This window comes from Cryptomeria japonica, chromosome 2, assembly GCF_030272615.1.
Source record: "Cryptomeria japonica chromosome 2, Sugi_1.0, whole genome shotgun sequence".
In the NCBI taxonomy this organism is placed as follows: Eukaryota; Viridiplantae; Streptophyta; class Pinopsida; order Cupressales; family Cupressaceae; genus Cryptomeria; species Cryptomeria japonica.
Window position 1 is genome coordinate 232,541,550 of NC_081406.1, and position 15,492 is coordinate 232,557,041.

Genomic DNA, 15,492 nt, shown 5'->3' on the forward strand with positions numbered 1-15,492 from the left:
CCCTAGAGATTCAGGATGCGGGTATGACAGATGAGTTTACCCGATTGTTTGCTGCGCGGGCGGTGGCCAGGATATCTGATCCAGAGGAGATGAGGCCATCGTTTGATTCAGATGAGGAGGAGGGAGACGGGGGAGATGATGGAGATGATGGGGATGATGGAGGAGATGGACGAGGGAGAGGAGCTAGAGGGAGGCAGGGAGGTAGAGTGAGGAGAGGGGATAGAGGTGTGGAGAGAGCAGTGAGGTAGGGGAGGATAGATAGAGGGAGAGGGGGATTGGCGATCGGAGCCGGTGGAGAGGGGAGAGTGGGGGAGGTGCTAGCTGTAGTGGGTGGTACAGAGGAGGCTATGCGACCAGCTCACAGGAGGAGGATAGATGTGCTCCCACCTCCAGCACTGAGGACAGGCCGAGTGGGAGGGGTTCCTCCAGCACAGGTACCACTACGGGTTCGGGTCCTTGGTCATATGGAGGATGCTCAGATCCGGACCTTGCAGATTACTGTTCAGCAGTTGCAGGCACAGATTTTGACCTATGAGCGACAGATTTCTCAGTTGACCACTGAGCGAGATACCGAGATAGAGCGGTAGGGACAAGCGGAGGAGGTGGTGGCGAGCATGCAGAGAGCAGCGGTGGGTGGTCCGATGAGAGACACCCTGAGAGAGTTGGCGCTGAGAGCCCAGGAGGCAGAGTATTATAGGTGGCACTATGAGGCGGTAGTACCCAGGGATCGACGAGTACAAAGCTTTGCACAGTCAAGATCCAGCCGATCTTGAGCTACTGGGTCACGGTCTGAGAGCTGAGGTGTTACGGGGCCACCGAGACAGGACCCTCCTGGAGATCCAGGGGTGGGTGCATCTGGAGCGAGACCATCTCCGTCAGGGGATAGTCATACTTGAGAGACATGGTCTCTGTTGTATTTTTGAGCATTGTATTCTTTGTGCTGGACATAGTTTTGACACATTTTGTACATTTGGATCATTTTTGATATATATATATATATATATATATATATATATATATATATATATATATATATATATATATATATATATATATATATATATATATATGGCACCATTTTTGATCATGTGATGTGTTTATATGGATGCATTTATTTGGGTATTTTGTTTATGTGATACAATGCTTTAAATAGATGATATAATGTATGATGCAGGATGTATGTTTCTATATGCTGTGAGATGTATCTTTGAAAATGAGATGTAGGATTTGATATGCAACTAAATGTAAAATGATATGTGATGATGTTTAAAATGATATGCAATGATGTTTAAAATGATATGAAAACATGCTTAAATGATATGCAACTAATTGTAAAATGATATGCAACTAATTGTAAAACGATATGCAATTAATATTTTTGGAGCATCCCTCATTCTATATTTGCCATCCGAAATAGCCATTCATTTGCTTTCTTTGTAGATATCATCATTGAGCATTGATTTGTTTAGGATATGTTAAAAATTTATACAAGCATAATGGTATAATTGAACCATAATGACCTGAGAAAAATTTACATGATTTTTGATTTTGCAAGATAGCACAAGCGTCAAGGTATAATTGAACCAGGATGACCTGAGTGTGTATTGCGTAAACAGACAAGATTTGATCATTTGTATGCGTGAAGTGGAATCAGGCCGTCAATGATATTCGATGTATCACATCTCGAGGCAAGGATTCACACCGTACAAGTGATCGCCTCCCAGATAGAAGATTAAGAAAATATTGGAAGTTCCTCTTGACTCTAGCTGTGAAGCATTTAGTGAGACAAGGAAGAGAATCCAAAAATTCAAAAAGTTCAAAATGCAAAACTAGTCAAGACTTTATGCAAGAATGCAACATTTAGTACTTCAGAAAATCATCCATCCTTGGTATTCTTGTGAATTGTTTTGTTTTGGTTTTTGTGATGAAGTGTAGTTTTGTTTGTTGGATGTCATGCTTCTGAGTTTTTTGCAATAGTTGTGATGTCTTGAATGTTTGCAAGTTTTTGAACAAGTTAATGCCCCTAGCTGAGTGTGCCTCTTGATATGATCATGTACAGTGATTGCCAAGCCATGGTGGAATGCGGTAAGAGGATAGATATAGAGAAATCAGGATAGTGACTACGCTAAGTATGTCCTGAATGAATATGTGCTAAGTGTCGGTCAATGGCCGATGGTGTTTTGATGGATAAAATGGTATTGATATAGATGGAGGAGCTTTTCTTTCACAAGAGCGCCTGTTTACCAGGTTTTCACCATTTGTTTTTATTTGTACTTTATGTTTTTGCTTTTTCTGGACTTTTTTGATTTTTTGATGCTTTTTCTGTGCACTAGCCCACTTAAGTGTAGTACCTCTTTAGATGGATGCTGTTGGTTCATCAAGCACATCTCCTTCAGAATTTGTTAGCTGATAGGCACTTGATTCATAGACTGATATGATAACATAGGGACCCAACCAGTTAGGTTCAAATTTCCCTTTCTTTTCTCGATCTTGCTGATTTCTTGGATTTTCTTTGAGGACTAGGTCACCAACCTTGAAGTTGCGGGGAATGACCTTGTGATTGTAGCTCCTGCACATGTGTTGCTGATATTCTTTGAGATGGGTGTAAGCATGTTGGCAGCTTTCATCTAATAGTTCAAGTTCTTGCAGTCGGTTAACTCGATACTCTTCATCTGGGATTAAACCTTTCAAAGAGACTCTGAGAGATGAGATTTCTACCTCTAGAGGTAAAATGGCTTCCGATCCATATACCAATGAGTATAGTGTTGCTCTTGTAGGTGTGCGGATGCTGGTCCTATATGCCCAAAGTGCTGGATTGAGTTGTACGTGCCAATCTTTGCCTGCATCATTCACTATTTTTTTGAGGATTTTCAGTATTGTCTTGTTAGATGCTTCTGCTTGACCATTGCCCTGTGGGTAATATGGTGTAGAAAATCGATGTTGGATTTTGAATTTTTCACATAGTTCATATACATCTTGGTTTTTGAAAGGTCGTCTATTATCTGTGATGAGTGAACTTGGAATATCATATCGACAAATCAGATAATTTAGGATAAAAGAGGCAATTTGTTTCCCTGTCACAGTGGTCATGGGAACTGCTTCTATCCATTTGGTAAAGTATTCTGTTGCTGTTATAATGAACTTGTGTCCATTTGAAGATGACGGATGAATTTTGCCAACTAAATCTAGTCCCCACTGACAAAAGGGCCAGGATGTTGTAAATGGCTATAGTTCCTATGCTGGTGCATGTATGAGATTACCATGGATCTGGCATTTAGGACATTTCTTTGCGAAATGATATGAGTCTTTCTCCATTGTAGGCCAGTAGTATCCCATCCATAGAAGCTTTTTAGCAAGAGTAGTACCACTTGAATGTGTGCCACAAATACCTTCATGAAGCTCGTGTAAAGCAGAATCAGAATCATTACGATCAAGGCAATGAAGAAGAGTACCATCGAGACCTCGACGATACAAAGTATCGGCAGTAAGGGTGTAACGGGAAGCTTGTCGGATAAAGTTAGGTTTTTGGTTACGGGATTGGTCAATAGGTAAGATATTGTGCCTGAGGTAGTCGTATATTGGTCCATATAATGGAGAATCTAAACCAGTTAAGGCATAAATAACCTGGGAATCAGAGTGGTCATAGGCGGGGGAGAACAGTTTCTCTACCAGGAACTCGTAACGACTCTGTTGTTCTGGAATTTATAGTAATGAAGCAATTGTAGCCATTGCATCGGCTGCTTTGTTGTTCAACCTTGGTATTTGTTCAAAGGTGATGTGCACAAAATACTGTTTGAAGTCATCCACCATTCGTTTGTAGGGTAGTAACTTGTCATCCTTTGTTTGATAGTCGTTGTTGATTTGATGGACAACCAGTTGTGAGTCCCCATAGACCTTTAACTCTATGATTTTCCATTCTACAGCCATTTTGATGCCTATGACCAGTGCCTCATATTCAGCCACATTATTTGTGCATGGAAACATAAGCCTATATGATCTTGGTATAGTTTGTCCTTCAGGAGTGATGAACAAAATGCCAGCACCGGAACTGTGTTGTGTATAGGATCCGTCAAAGTATAGGGTCCATTGTTTGGTAGAAAGAGCAAGAACGTCCCTGTCCGAAAATTCAATCTCCATGGTGTGTTTGCTGGGGAGTGGTGCTTCAGCCAATTGATCTGTAATTGCTTGTCCCTTGATGACTCATATTTCTATGTATTGGATGTCAAACTCACTGAGAATCATGACCCATTTAGCCAATCGGCCTGTAAGAGCTGCCTTGCTAAGTAGATATTTGAGAGGATCAATTTTTGCTACTAGCTTAATGGTATGTGCTAGCATATAATGTCAGAACTTCTAAGATGTGAAGACCACTATTAGGCAAGCCTTTTCAATGAATATATAGTTGAGTTCATAGCCATTCAATGTCCTACTAATGTAATATATGGCACATTCCTTCCCTTGTTGATCTTCTTGTGCCAATAGTGCCCCCAGTGATATATCTGTTGTTGAGATATATAAGATAAGAGGCTTTCTTGTGATTGGTGGGACCATAACTGGTGGATTCATCAGGTACTGTTTGATTTGGTAAAAAGATTCTGCACACTTTGCCTCCCATTTGAATGGTACATTTTTGTGTAGTAAATGGTTAAATGGGAGACTTTTATCTGCTAGCTGAGCGATAAATCGCTTGATTGATTGAAGTTGTCCTTGTAGAGATCTGAGTTGACTGATATTCTTTGGTGGTGGCATGTCCATAATGGCTTGTACCTTTGCTGGATCTACTTCAATACCCTTGGCTGAGACAATGTAGCCTAGTAACTTCCCTGATGTTACCCTGAAGACACACTTCTTAGGGTTGAGCCTGACTTGGAATTTCTCCAATCGATCAAAAATCTTTGTTAGGATGCCAAGATGTTCAGCTCTAGTGAAAGATTTAGCTAATAAATCATCCACATAGTCTTCCATAAATGTGTGCATCATGTCATGGAATATTGTGGTCATTGCTCTTTGATAAGTGGCCCCTGCATTCTTCAAGCCAAAAGGCATAACATTCCAGCAATACGTTCCCCAAGGATAGGTGAACACTGTTTTATCTTGATCTTTAGGAGCTATTTTGATTTGATTATAGCCTGAGAAACCGTCCATTGGTGAGTTAATTGCATGGCCTGCTATGAGATCTACAATTATGTCTATACTGGGCAGAGGAAAGTTGTCCTTTGGACAAGCTTTGTTGATGTCTCTGAAGTCAGTGCAGATTCTGATACTACCATCTGGTTTTGATACTGGAACGATGTTGGAAATCCATTCTGCATAGTCAATGGGTCGGATGAATCCGACGTCTAATAGTTTCTTTAGTTCAGTTTTGACCATGAGTGCCACCTGTGGATTCATCTTGCATAGTTTTTGCTTGACTGGCTTAACTCCTGTAGAAATGGACAAGTGATGCATGATTAAGTGTGGATCTACTCCAGGCATATTAGCATATGACCAAGCAAAGTTGATTTGCTATTCTTTAAAGAAGATGATGAATGCCGACCTTTCTTCCTCTGTCAGAGATTCTGCAAGGTGTATGTTTCTGGCTGCTTCTGTGGTACCAATGTTGATTGATTGAGTGGGCTCAATCAATATGGGTGATCGCTCATGAAAGTGTTCAGGAAGAGTGTCAAGTCTCCCATCGTTAGGTGCCTTAAAAAGGTTTTCACCCTCAGATGCATCCTTTATTTTTACTTTTTTGTGATCTAGAGCTGCCATTGACTGGTTTTCAGCATCAGATCCTTGATTTAGTTCATTTTTGCGACTGAGAGACTTGGCACTCCCTAGTTTGTAGACATCGTTATTTTGTTCACTGGTAGAGCCTGTTTCCGGATTTACGCTACATAGGTAATGGATAATAGATTCATCATCTGGAAAAATTGGTATATCATGGATTTCAGGTTCATCCTAGTCGATGAGCTCAGGAAAGACAAGTGGTAAGGAATCGTTGGGTGGATCATGATGATTGTTCTTGGTTTTAAAGAAATCCAGGATTTCGTCGAGGTCTTCGATGGTATTATCTTCCACATAGACTTCCTCATAATGTTTTTCTTCGCTTTCCTTGGCGTCATAGATATTTTGTGATCCAAATTCAAGAGGTCTATCTTCTGCGTTATGTTCTTCTTGAGAAAGGGATATAGCATCAGTATCGTCAGGGATATCTGTAGTAGCATTAGAGCAGGTACCCCATTCATATTCATTGGAATCTGTCTCATAGGCATCATCCCAGATTCTATCTATGCTGTAAACAGGTATGTTGTATGGTGAAAACAAATCTTTGATGATGGATACCATTTTGATGGTTTTTGTTGATTCTGTATCAGATCCGTCTTCTACTTGCTGGATTTGTTCATAAACTGTACTTCCTCAGGGAGGAATAATGGTATCTGGAGATGATATGATTTGTTTTTGAGACATTGGTGTTTGAATATGAGCTACTGCTGCAGATAGGGCCTTCTTATGACTTAGAAGCTTTCCCTGATGCAACTTCTGATCTTGACGTTCCCATGCCTTGCGGATTGTTTCTGCTGATTCAAAGAGTGCTTCCTACCAGGATTGTTCTTTGTACTTCTTCTTCACCTTCCATTGAGGTTTTGTAGTTGTGTGTGGTGGCCTTTTCAATAGGAACGTGAGTTTAGAACCCAATCCCGCTTTGTCTCTACTAGGTTGTGAAGGAAGATCTATAGGTTCAGTGAATCCTTCTTTGCGTTTCCTAATAGGTCCTTTACCGCCATATCCCATTTGCTTCATGATTAAGTAGCCTTTTCCATACAGGTGTGTTGGTAGAACAATGTCCAGAGCGGCTGCTCTATGATCTTCTTCTTCATCTTTATATAACCAGCTAAGAACGTCTTTATCTTCTGATTCATGTGCTAGAGTACCCAATTGGATGAAGGTACCATCAAATTTAGTGATGGGTTGAGTAGCCAGATGTGTTGATGTAGTAGGCAAACTGTTAAGGTTTCAAGCAGATCTGAAGCAAATATGAACTAACAATTATATGCAGATTTAAATACAAAAGATAAAGAAATAAAATAGGACACAGATAACACAGAGATTTAACGTGGTTCACCCAGAATGGGTTACGTCCACCATACACAGCCGTCCAATCTTTCTTATTATCCAGCAAAAAATAGTACATCAACCTTACAATGCCTTAAGCATCCCAGCCGCTTATAACATGCATTTTTAGGGCAACAAACAAAGTCGGCCTTTTTAGGGTTTTATTACAATGTCGGTTTTCATCAACAAAAAACGGCAAAATTTTTTTTCTCGGGGGCTGCCGCCCCCGAACCCCTGCCCGAGGCCCAGCCCAGCCCCGGACCCCGATGAGGATACGTGCTGAGTGTATAGTACTTTGCTAATCAGTCGCCACATTTCAACAATCTCCCACTTGGAGACTGATCAGGCTCCACACTGAACAATCTCCCACTTGGAGGCTGATACTACACGACACCACTGTACATGCAACATCCGTAGGATAAAACACTAGGACTTGACTGGTATAAATTCCATAATTATCAATCAAGAAGACCAACAGAAACTGATGAAGAAATCAACTTCTCTTGTGGAACTGTCTTTGTGAACATATCGGCATAATTCTCACTTGTGTGAATCTTCTCAAGCCGTAACTGACCCTCCTCCAAAATAGTCCGGATGAAGTGGTACCTGAGCTGAATGTGCTTTGTCCTTGAATGAAAAGCAGAGTTCTTCACAAGATGAATGGCACTCTGGCTATCAGTATACAATGAGCTATCCTCTTGTGTCTGACCCAATTCCTTCAGAAAACATTACAACCAAATCATCTCTTTGCTAGCTTCTGTAGCAGCAACATACTCAGCTTCAGTGGTTGAAAGTGCAACAACCTTTTGCAGCCTAGAAATCCAACTGACTACAGTTCCCCCTATAGTAAAAACATACCCTGTAGTACTCCTCCATGAATCAATATCACCCGCCAGATCAGAGTCAATAAATCCACTTAGAGCAGCATTAGATCCTTTGAAACATAATGCCTTCGTAGTAGTTCCTTTCAAATACCGAAGAATCTATTTCACAGCATTCCAATGTTCCATACCCGGATTACTCATAAACCTGCTCACAACTCCCACTGCATGTGCAATATCTGGCCTGTGCATACCATTGCATACATCAGACTACCAATAGCTGATGAATATGGGATGTTAGACATTTTATTAACCTCTTCCTGTGCCTTTGGGCACATCTCCTTAGTCAATTTGAAATGACTAGCCAAAGGTGTACTAACTGCTTTTGCATCCTGCATGTTAAATCTTTTCAACACTTTCTTTATGTACTCACTTTGGGACAAATTCAAGGTTCTATTTTTCCTGTCCCGTGTAATCCTCATACTGAGAATTTGCTTAGCTGCACCCAAATCCTTCATAGCAAATGACCTGGCTAATTTTTGTTTAAGATCATTTATATGTTGCATGTTAGACCCAGCAACAAGCATGTCATCAACATAAAGCAACAGGATAATATAACTGCCATTATCAAATCTCTTAAAATATACACAATGATCAGAATGACATCTATGATAACCGTGTTCAGCCATGAAACTATCAAATTTTAAATACCATTGTCGGGGTGCTTGCTTTAGGCCATACAGACTTTTCTTCAACCTACACACCAAGTTCTCCTTACCTTTGACCTCATATCCCTGTAGTTGCAACATGTAAATTTCCTCCTCCAAATCTCCATGGAGAAAAGCTGTTTTGACATCTAATTGTTCAAGATGTAAATCATCTGCAGCCACAAGACTAAGTACAGTTCTAATTGAAGTCATTTTTACAACTGGAGAAAATATTTCATCATAATCTATACCCTTTTTCTGTGCAAAATCTTTTACCACAAGTCTGGCCTTATATCTTTTCTAACCTCCTTCCTCCTCCTTCAGCCGATAAACCCATTTGTTAGGCAAGGCTCTTTTTTCTGCAGGTAAAGGGACTAAGTCCCAAGTCTTATTTTTCATCAAGGAGTCCATCTCCTCTTTCATGCCTAGCTGCAACTGTTGTTTGACATCCACCTGCATTGCTTCTTCATATTCTTCTGGTTCACCAGAATCCGTTAATAAAATAGAATACAAAGAAGGAGAAAATCTTTCAGGGGGTCTACTTGTCCTCGTAGAACGTCTAACACTTGCAGGAGTTTGTGGGACAATCTGTTGTTGCTGAGCATCAGGTACCTGTGGCATTTCATTTTCAAGAATCTCATCCAACACCACATATTCTTGTTTGTCCTGTTCATGCTTCTTTTCCTGCATCTGTTCTTTATACATAACCTTCTCATTGAATATAACATCTCTACTTTTAATTATTTTCTTATTTTCAAAATCCCATAACTGATAGCCATATTCATCTATCCCATATCCATATTCATCTATCCCATATCCAATGAAGGTACATTTCTGAGATTGAGAGCATCCTCTGTACCAGCAATCTTTCTTTCCTCTAGATTGAGAGCGTCCTTTCTTTGACTTCCCTTGTGACTTCTCATTCCCAGGGCCTTTTCCTCTTTCCTTTGATCTTCCTCTATTCTCCACATTCAAAACACTACCCGATGATGTTGGAGTCTCACCTATGCTTTTCCTTCGCATTTCCTCGCTTAGGATAACACCAACAATATCATCAAATACCAAAGTATTTTTACCAGAGACAGAGTTACTTATAGCCATAACCAAGCTATTCCAGCTTTCTGGCAAAGAACATAAAATCAAGAGAGCCCTAACCTCTTCTGCAAAGGTAATTTTTACCGAAGACAATTGACTGGTAATTGTATTAAATTCATTTAAGTGCTCTGCTACAGATCCTCTCTCACTCATTTTCAAATTAAACAAATGCTTCATAAGAGATACCTTATTCGAAGCCGAGGGTTTCTCATACAGCTTAGCCAATGTTGCCATCAAATCTACAGTCATTTTTGCTTCTGTTATATTGAATGTTACAGATGCCGCAAGGCACAATCGAATGGATCCCAGTGCCTTTCTATCTAAAATGTCCCACTCTTCATCTGATATTGTGGTCGGTTTCTTTGCCTTTCCTTCCAATGGCCGCCACAAATCCTTTTGATACAGGTAATCCTCCATCTGCATTTTCCATAACTGATAATTCTGGCCGTTAAACTTTTCGACCTTGAATTTGGAATCCTCCATTGCTCCCACTCAAATCTGAAAGTCCTACCAATTTACAGAAAACCTCGCTCTGATACCAATTGTTAGGGTTTCAAGCAGATCTGAAGCAAATATGAACTAACAATTATATGCAGATTTAAATACAAAAGATAAAGAAATAAAACAGGACACAGATAACATAGAGATTTAACGTGGTTCATCCAAAATGGGTTACGTCCACATTACACAGTCGTCCAATCTTTCTTATTATCCAGCAAAAAATAGTACATCAACCTTACAATGCCTTAAGCATCCCAGCCGCTTATAACATGCATTTTTAGGGCAACAAAAAAAGTCGGCCTTTTTAGGGTTTTATTACAATGTCGGTTTTCATCAACAAAAAATGGCAAAAAAAATTTTCTCAGGGGCCCCGGCGAGGATACGTGCTAAGTGTACAGTACTTTGCTGATCAGTCGCCACATTTCAACACAAACCAGGCGATCCAGGTGATGTTGGCAATTTGGCCAAACATAACGACTCCAAAGAGTATTCTCCCATGCCTTGGTCTTTGATTTGCATTTTTTGTTTGAAGTCTCCCCATAAGGAGTTTGATTTTGCTGTTGGTGGATCTGATGTTGAAGATCGCTTCTTTTCTCTATTGTGAGGAACCAAACTGTCTTGGGCTGCCCCCATTGCATTGCAATGTTGAAATGGATTGTGATTAGCTGATATGGGGATTTCTTGTCCATCATAAGGAAACTTGAAACACTGGTGATACGTAGAAGGTACTGCTTTCATTTCATGTATCCAGGGTCGTCCTAACAAGATATTGTAGGTGAGATCAATATCTAAGACCTGACATATAGTATCCTTTTGTACTGGTCCTACTTGAATAGGTAATATCACTATGCCTTTAGAGGACCTTTCCTCATCATCATATGCTTTTATGGTAATCTTTTTGCAAGGATCAATAGATTCTTCTAAGAAGCCTAATGCACGGATAAGCTTTAAAGTACATATATTAAGTCCGGCTCCTCCATCTATTAAGACTCTTTTTACTTGGTGTTTGCAAACAATGACTTCAATATGGAGAGGAGTATTATGCGGATGACTCAAGGAAGTATTGTCATGCTCTGAGAAGGTGAGGTTATGAGGTCCTGTCATATGAGCGACCATGGCTTGAAATCTGTTTGTATCTAGATTTTGAGGTACATTTGTTTCCAATAGCGCTTGTTCCAATATGTCCTTGTGCTTTGGTGATAGTTTCAATAATTCCAGGATAGATATCTGAGTTGGAGTCTTGCATAGTTGGCTAACCAAGTCATATTGGATTTTTGGTGTGGTAGTTGTAGGTGCAGTATGTCCCTTCAAGACATATTTCTGAGTTCGGGTTGTTACATTGACAGATTCATGATCATGTTGATCTCGAATGGTGATGACATTGACTTGATGATCTTCAGCTGATATGTGGTTGATTGTGTTGTTGTAGATGTGATTAATACGAGCTCCGCGTGTATCATCTGAAGTTGATGCTCCATCTTTGTTGTAATTTGGGAGAGGATTTTTGAAGGCTCCGTCATCACCATTTATTTTAAGACCATCCACTGTTAAGTGACCTCGATCAATCATGTCCTGTACTATGTGTTTCAATCTCATGCACTCGTTTGTTCTATGACCCTTGTTGCGATGAAAATCACAATAGTGTGAATCATTCCACCAAGGTGGTTTTTTGGGGGTTCATAGTTGCTGATTGGAGGCAAAGAAAGAATCTTGTTTGCCAAAAGTTTTCTGAATGCGGATTCTAATGATTGTCCCAGTGGTGTGAAGATACGCTTTTGGAAATTGTTCATGTTGTTGCGTGAATTGTTGTTAGGTCCTAGATTTATGTTTTTGTTTTGAGTATCGTTGGTGTTGTTTGTGTTGAGTTGTCCTTGATCATTGGTTGGTGCATATGTGTTAGCACTGGGAGTAGCATTTTTAGGATTTTTCGTATTTTGAGGATTTCCGGATAATGTAAGCACTGGTTGCTTAGATTTGGGATCATATGATTCATTGTTACCTTCGTTTTTGTTTCGGGTCCAAAATTGAGATTTGTCAAGATTGGTGTTGTTCTGGTTATTGTAGTTTGATGAGTTTGTTCCTTCCTTGTAGAATTTGAGTGTTTCCTTTTTGACACAGGCTTTTTCTACTTGAATGCCATTTTCAATCAATTTAGAGAAGGATGGTATGCATTGAAGTTTTAGTCTGTAACTCATTTCGCCATTCAAGTTATCAATGAAGATTTCCATTTTCTCCTTTTTGGGAATATCTCGAGGATATCGTGATACCATGCGTCGCCAGCGTTGAAGGAACACCATGAATGTTTCGTTGTTCTTTTGTTTGGTGTTGCAAACATCTAACATGGTTATGGCATGTTGGATGTTATAGCAATAGTGGGTTATGAATTTGTTAACCAATTCATCAAATGATCTGACAAGTGGCAAAATTTTGGATAACCATTCCATAGTTTGCCCTCCCAAACTTCTGGGGAATAACCTCATCAAATAGGTGTCATCATGAGCAAATTCAAGACTTAGTGTGCAAAATTCTTGAACATGATCTCGGGGATCACTTTTTCCATCATATTTATCAAATTTGGGAACGTCTGAGTTTGGAGGAAAAGGCACCATGTTCAATCTTCTATCAAATGGGTAAGGACAGATTTTGTTTAAAGAGTACCGTACTATTTTCCCTTGTTGCATATCCTGTATTTGCCTTTGCAACATTTGCATTTGTTGAGTAAGAGCAACTAAAGGCGCATTATCTTGCCGAGGGAAGAGTTCTTCTCTCGTATTTGTTCTTAACTGAAAAGGTGTGGTAAATGGTATATTTTGCTCTGGTGTTTTTAGCTCAGGTATATGCATTTCTGGTATGCATTGTTCAGGTATATGTTGTTCAGGTATGTGAGTTTCTTCTTCTCTTTGTTGTTCTTGATATGCATATTGTCGAGACCTAGTTTGAAAAAATGTTTGCGTCGAAATCTTCAGGAAGTTTAACGCCTTTACTTGTGAGCATGAGCAGATACTTTTCTTTGTCATTTTCCATGAGCTTTTCTACAAGTTTTTGGAATGAAGGGTTTTCCTGACATTCCCGAAGAAGTGCTTCAGTAATTTCAAGTTCTTCTAAGGGTGGAACCTCAAAAGGATTTGATAATCTTCGATTCATACTGGATTCTGCGTGTGTCTGGCTTTGTTTGTCTCGTTGAGAGCGAGTAACAGGCATTTTAGTAGAAACTTTCAGTGATGAAAGGGACAAAAGCCTCGTTGATGTGTTGCTCGGGGGTTGGTGGTTCTGGTCGAGACATGTTATATGTGATGCACTCGTCGGGCAAGAATGCTGGATTGATCTTTTCACTGCGGTTTATTGTTTGATTAAAAGCGGACTTTTGACAGTATGCTCTTGTTTTCAAAGGTTCTTTGTCAAATTCGCTAGATTTGTTTTGGATATACTGTTTGATGTGATGAACGAATACCCGATGAGATTTGAAGAGTTGATGATTGATGTATAAAAACTTATTTCTCTTGATGAATTTGGAAAAACTAGGTTGTTGTTTCTTCAACGTGATGTTACGATAGAGGTTCTTTCTTCTCAGAATAAGGGGATTAGTCATGCATGAGTGATCAATGGTTTCCTTTGATTGGTTTGGATTCAGTTGATTCTTGTTTTTGAAAATTTCAAATTTTACTCTATCAAAGTGAAGGCTTTTAGATGCCCCTTCACGACAAAGCGTGTCAAATGGTATGGATAAAAGCTTCCCGATTTGGAAACTTGATTTGACAATTTGAAAATTCTAAACAAGTGTTGTGAGATAAAAATCCGTAAGATGGTAAAGGATTCTGTTGATACTGATGATGAGATTTCCGGATTATGATAGGAGAGATATCCTCGATTGCGCGATTCATTTAAGATTCTGACAACATTCGTTTTGACACAAATTTTTCTTAAGAAATAGTTTTTAGTGGTTTATTTATCACTCTGTTGTGATGAAAAATGATTTTTGATGAAAAAGGCTTCTAAAAATGTTTTTGAAATTTCAAATTTTTTCTCGGTTTTGCTCTTTGTTTTTTTGTTTTGGATTACGCGCTAGAACAGAGTCTACATGCGCTACTGAAATTACCTAATACACTAAAAGAATAACCACATGCGCTAGGCTGCCCCCGGACACGCGCTAAAGTTCAGACTGTTTTTAAAAATTGTTGTCTACCTGTTGAAAAACCTATGCACTATTCTGGGCCTGTCACGCACTAACTGTTTGACTTTGGTTTCCACGCGCTAAGCTGTTGTTTTCACACGCTAGACTATTTTTCGGATGCACTAAAGGATGTTACACTGTTTTGTCGTAAGATGAAAATGCTACTGTTTTAACCCAACACGCTAATTTGAGGTTTGAATGCGCTAACAAAAGTATTCTATGCGCTAAGATGTTGCTCTTATGTGCTAAACTGCCCTGATTTTTCCTTTGATCTAGTTTTTGTGAATTTTGAAATTTTGCTGTAAAATTTTCAAGTGTGATGGATGATTTTCTGAGGTAATAAATGCAAACACAGCACAAAAAGTACAACCATTTTGCCTAATCTAACAAAAAGTGTATGTTCTGCGAGGATGTGTTCAAATCCCCAATGTTTTAATAGGTTTGGATACAAATAACACACTTCAGAAAGACTCTTTAATCAAGGGTCATAAATAACATCATAGCTCACTAGTCTCGATACTCCGTCAGCTCAAACAGCCGTGTCACCTCTTAGAGGGCGCCCGTTTTTTTGCCTTTTGTCAGAAATTAACTCAAAGTGAATCGCTTCACAGTTGAGTAGTTATCTTGGGAGATATATGGTGAGTAATCTTGGGGGCAGATTCTTTCCCACCCTTGCACTATGATATTATAAATGTCTAGTTACTGACTCGGTTCAAAGCTTCTATTTCTATGGTTCGTAATTAGGCTTCCCATTCGGCCGTCAGTGATAAACTCCCTTAGGAGGCTTCCCAACCTTTAGAACAAAGGGTTTACGTATCTTGAGGATACTGGGGGAAGGCTAATCACTGCGCGCAACCGTTGAAAAGGACTTTCGTCACTTTCCACATTTGATTATAGTGGGTTGGAATTCTTGGCGTCAAAGTCATTCCCCACTTAGGTCGTTCCCTTCACACCGACCATAAATGGCTTTAAAAGTTGATTCCAACTCCTCGGGAAGACAGGCCTGCTAAAGGATGTAAATGCTTGAAATAATGAAAGCTGTAAGAGCGGTCTGGATTTTTGATCACCCAGTTAAGGGGAGAGCATATTCCTTCCACTTTCG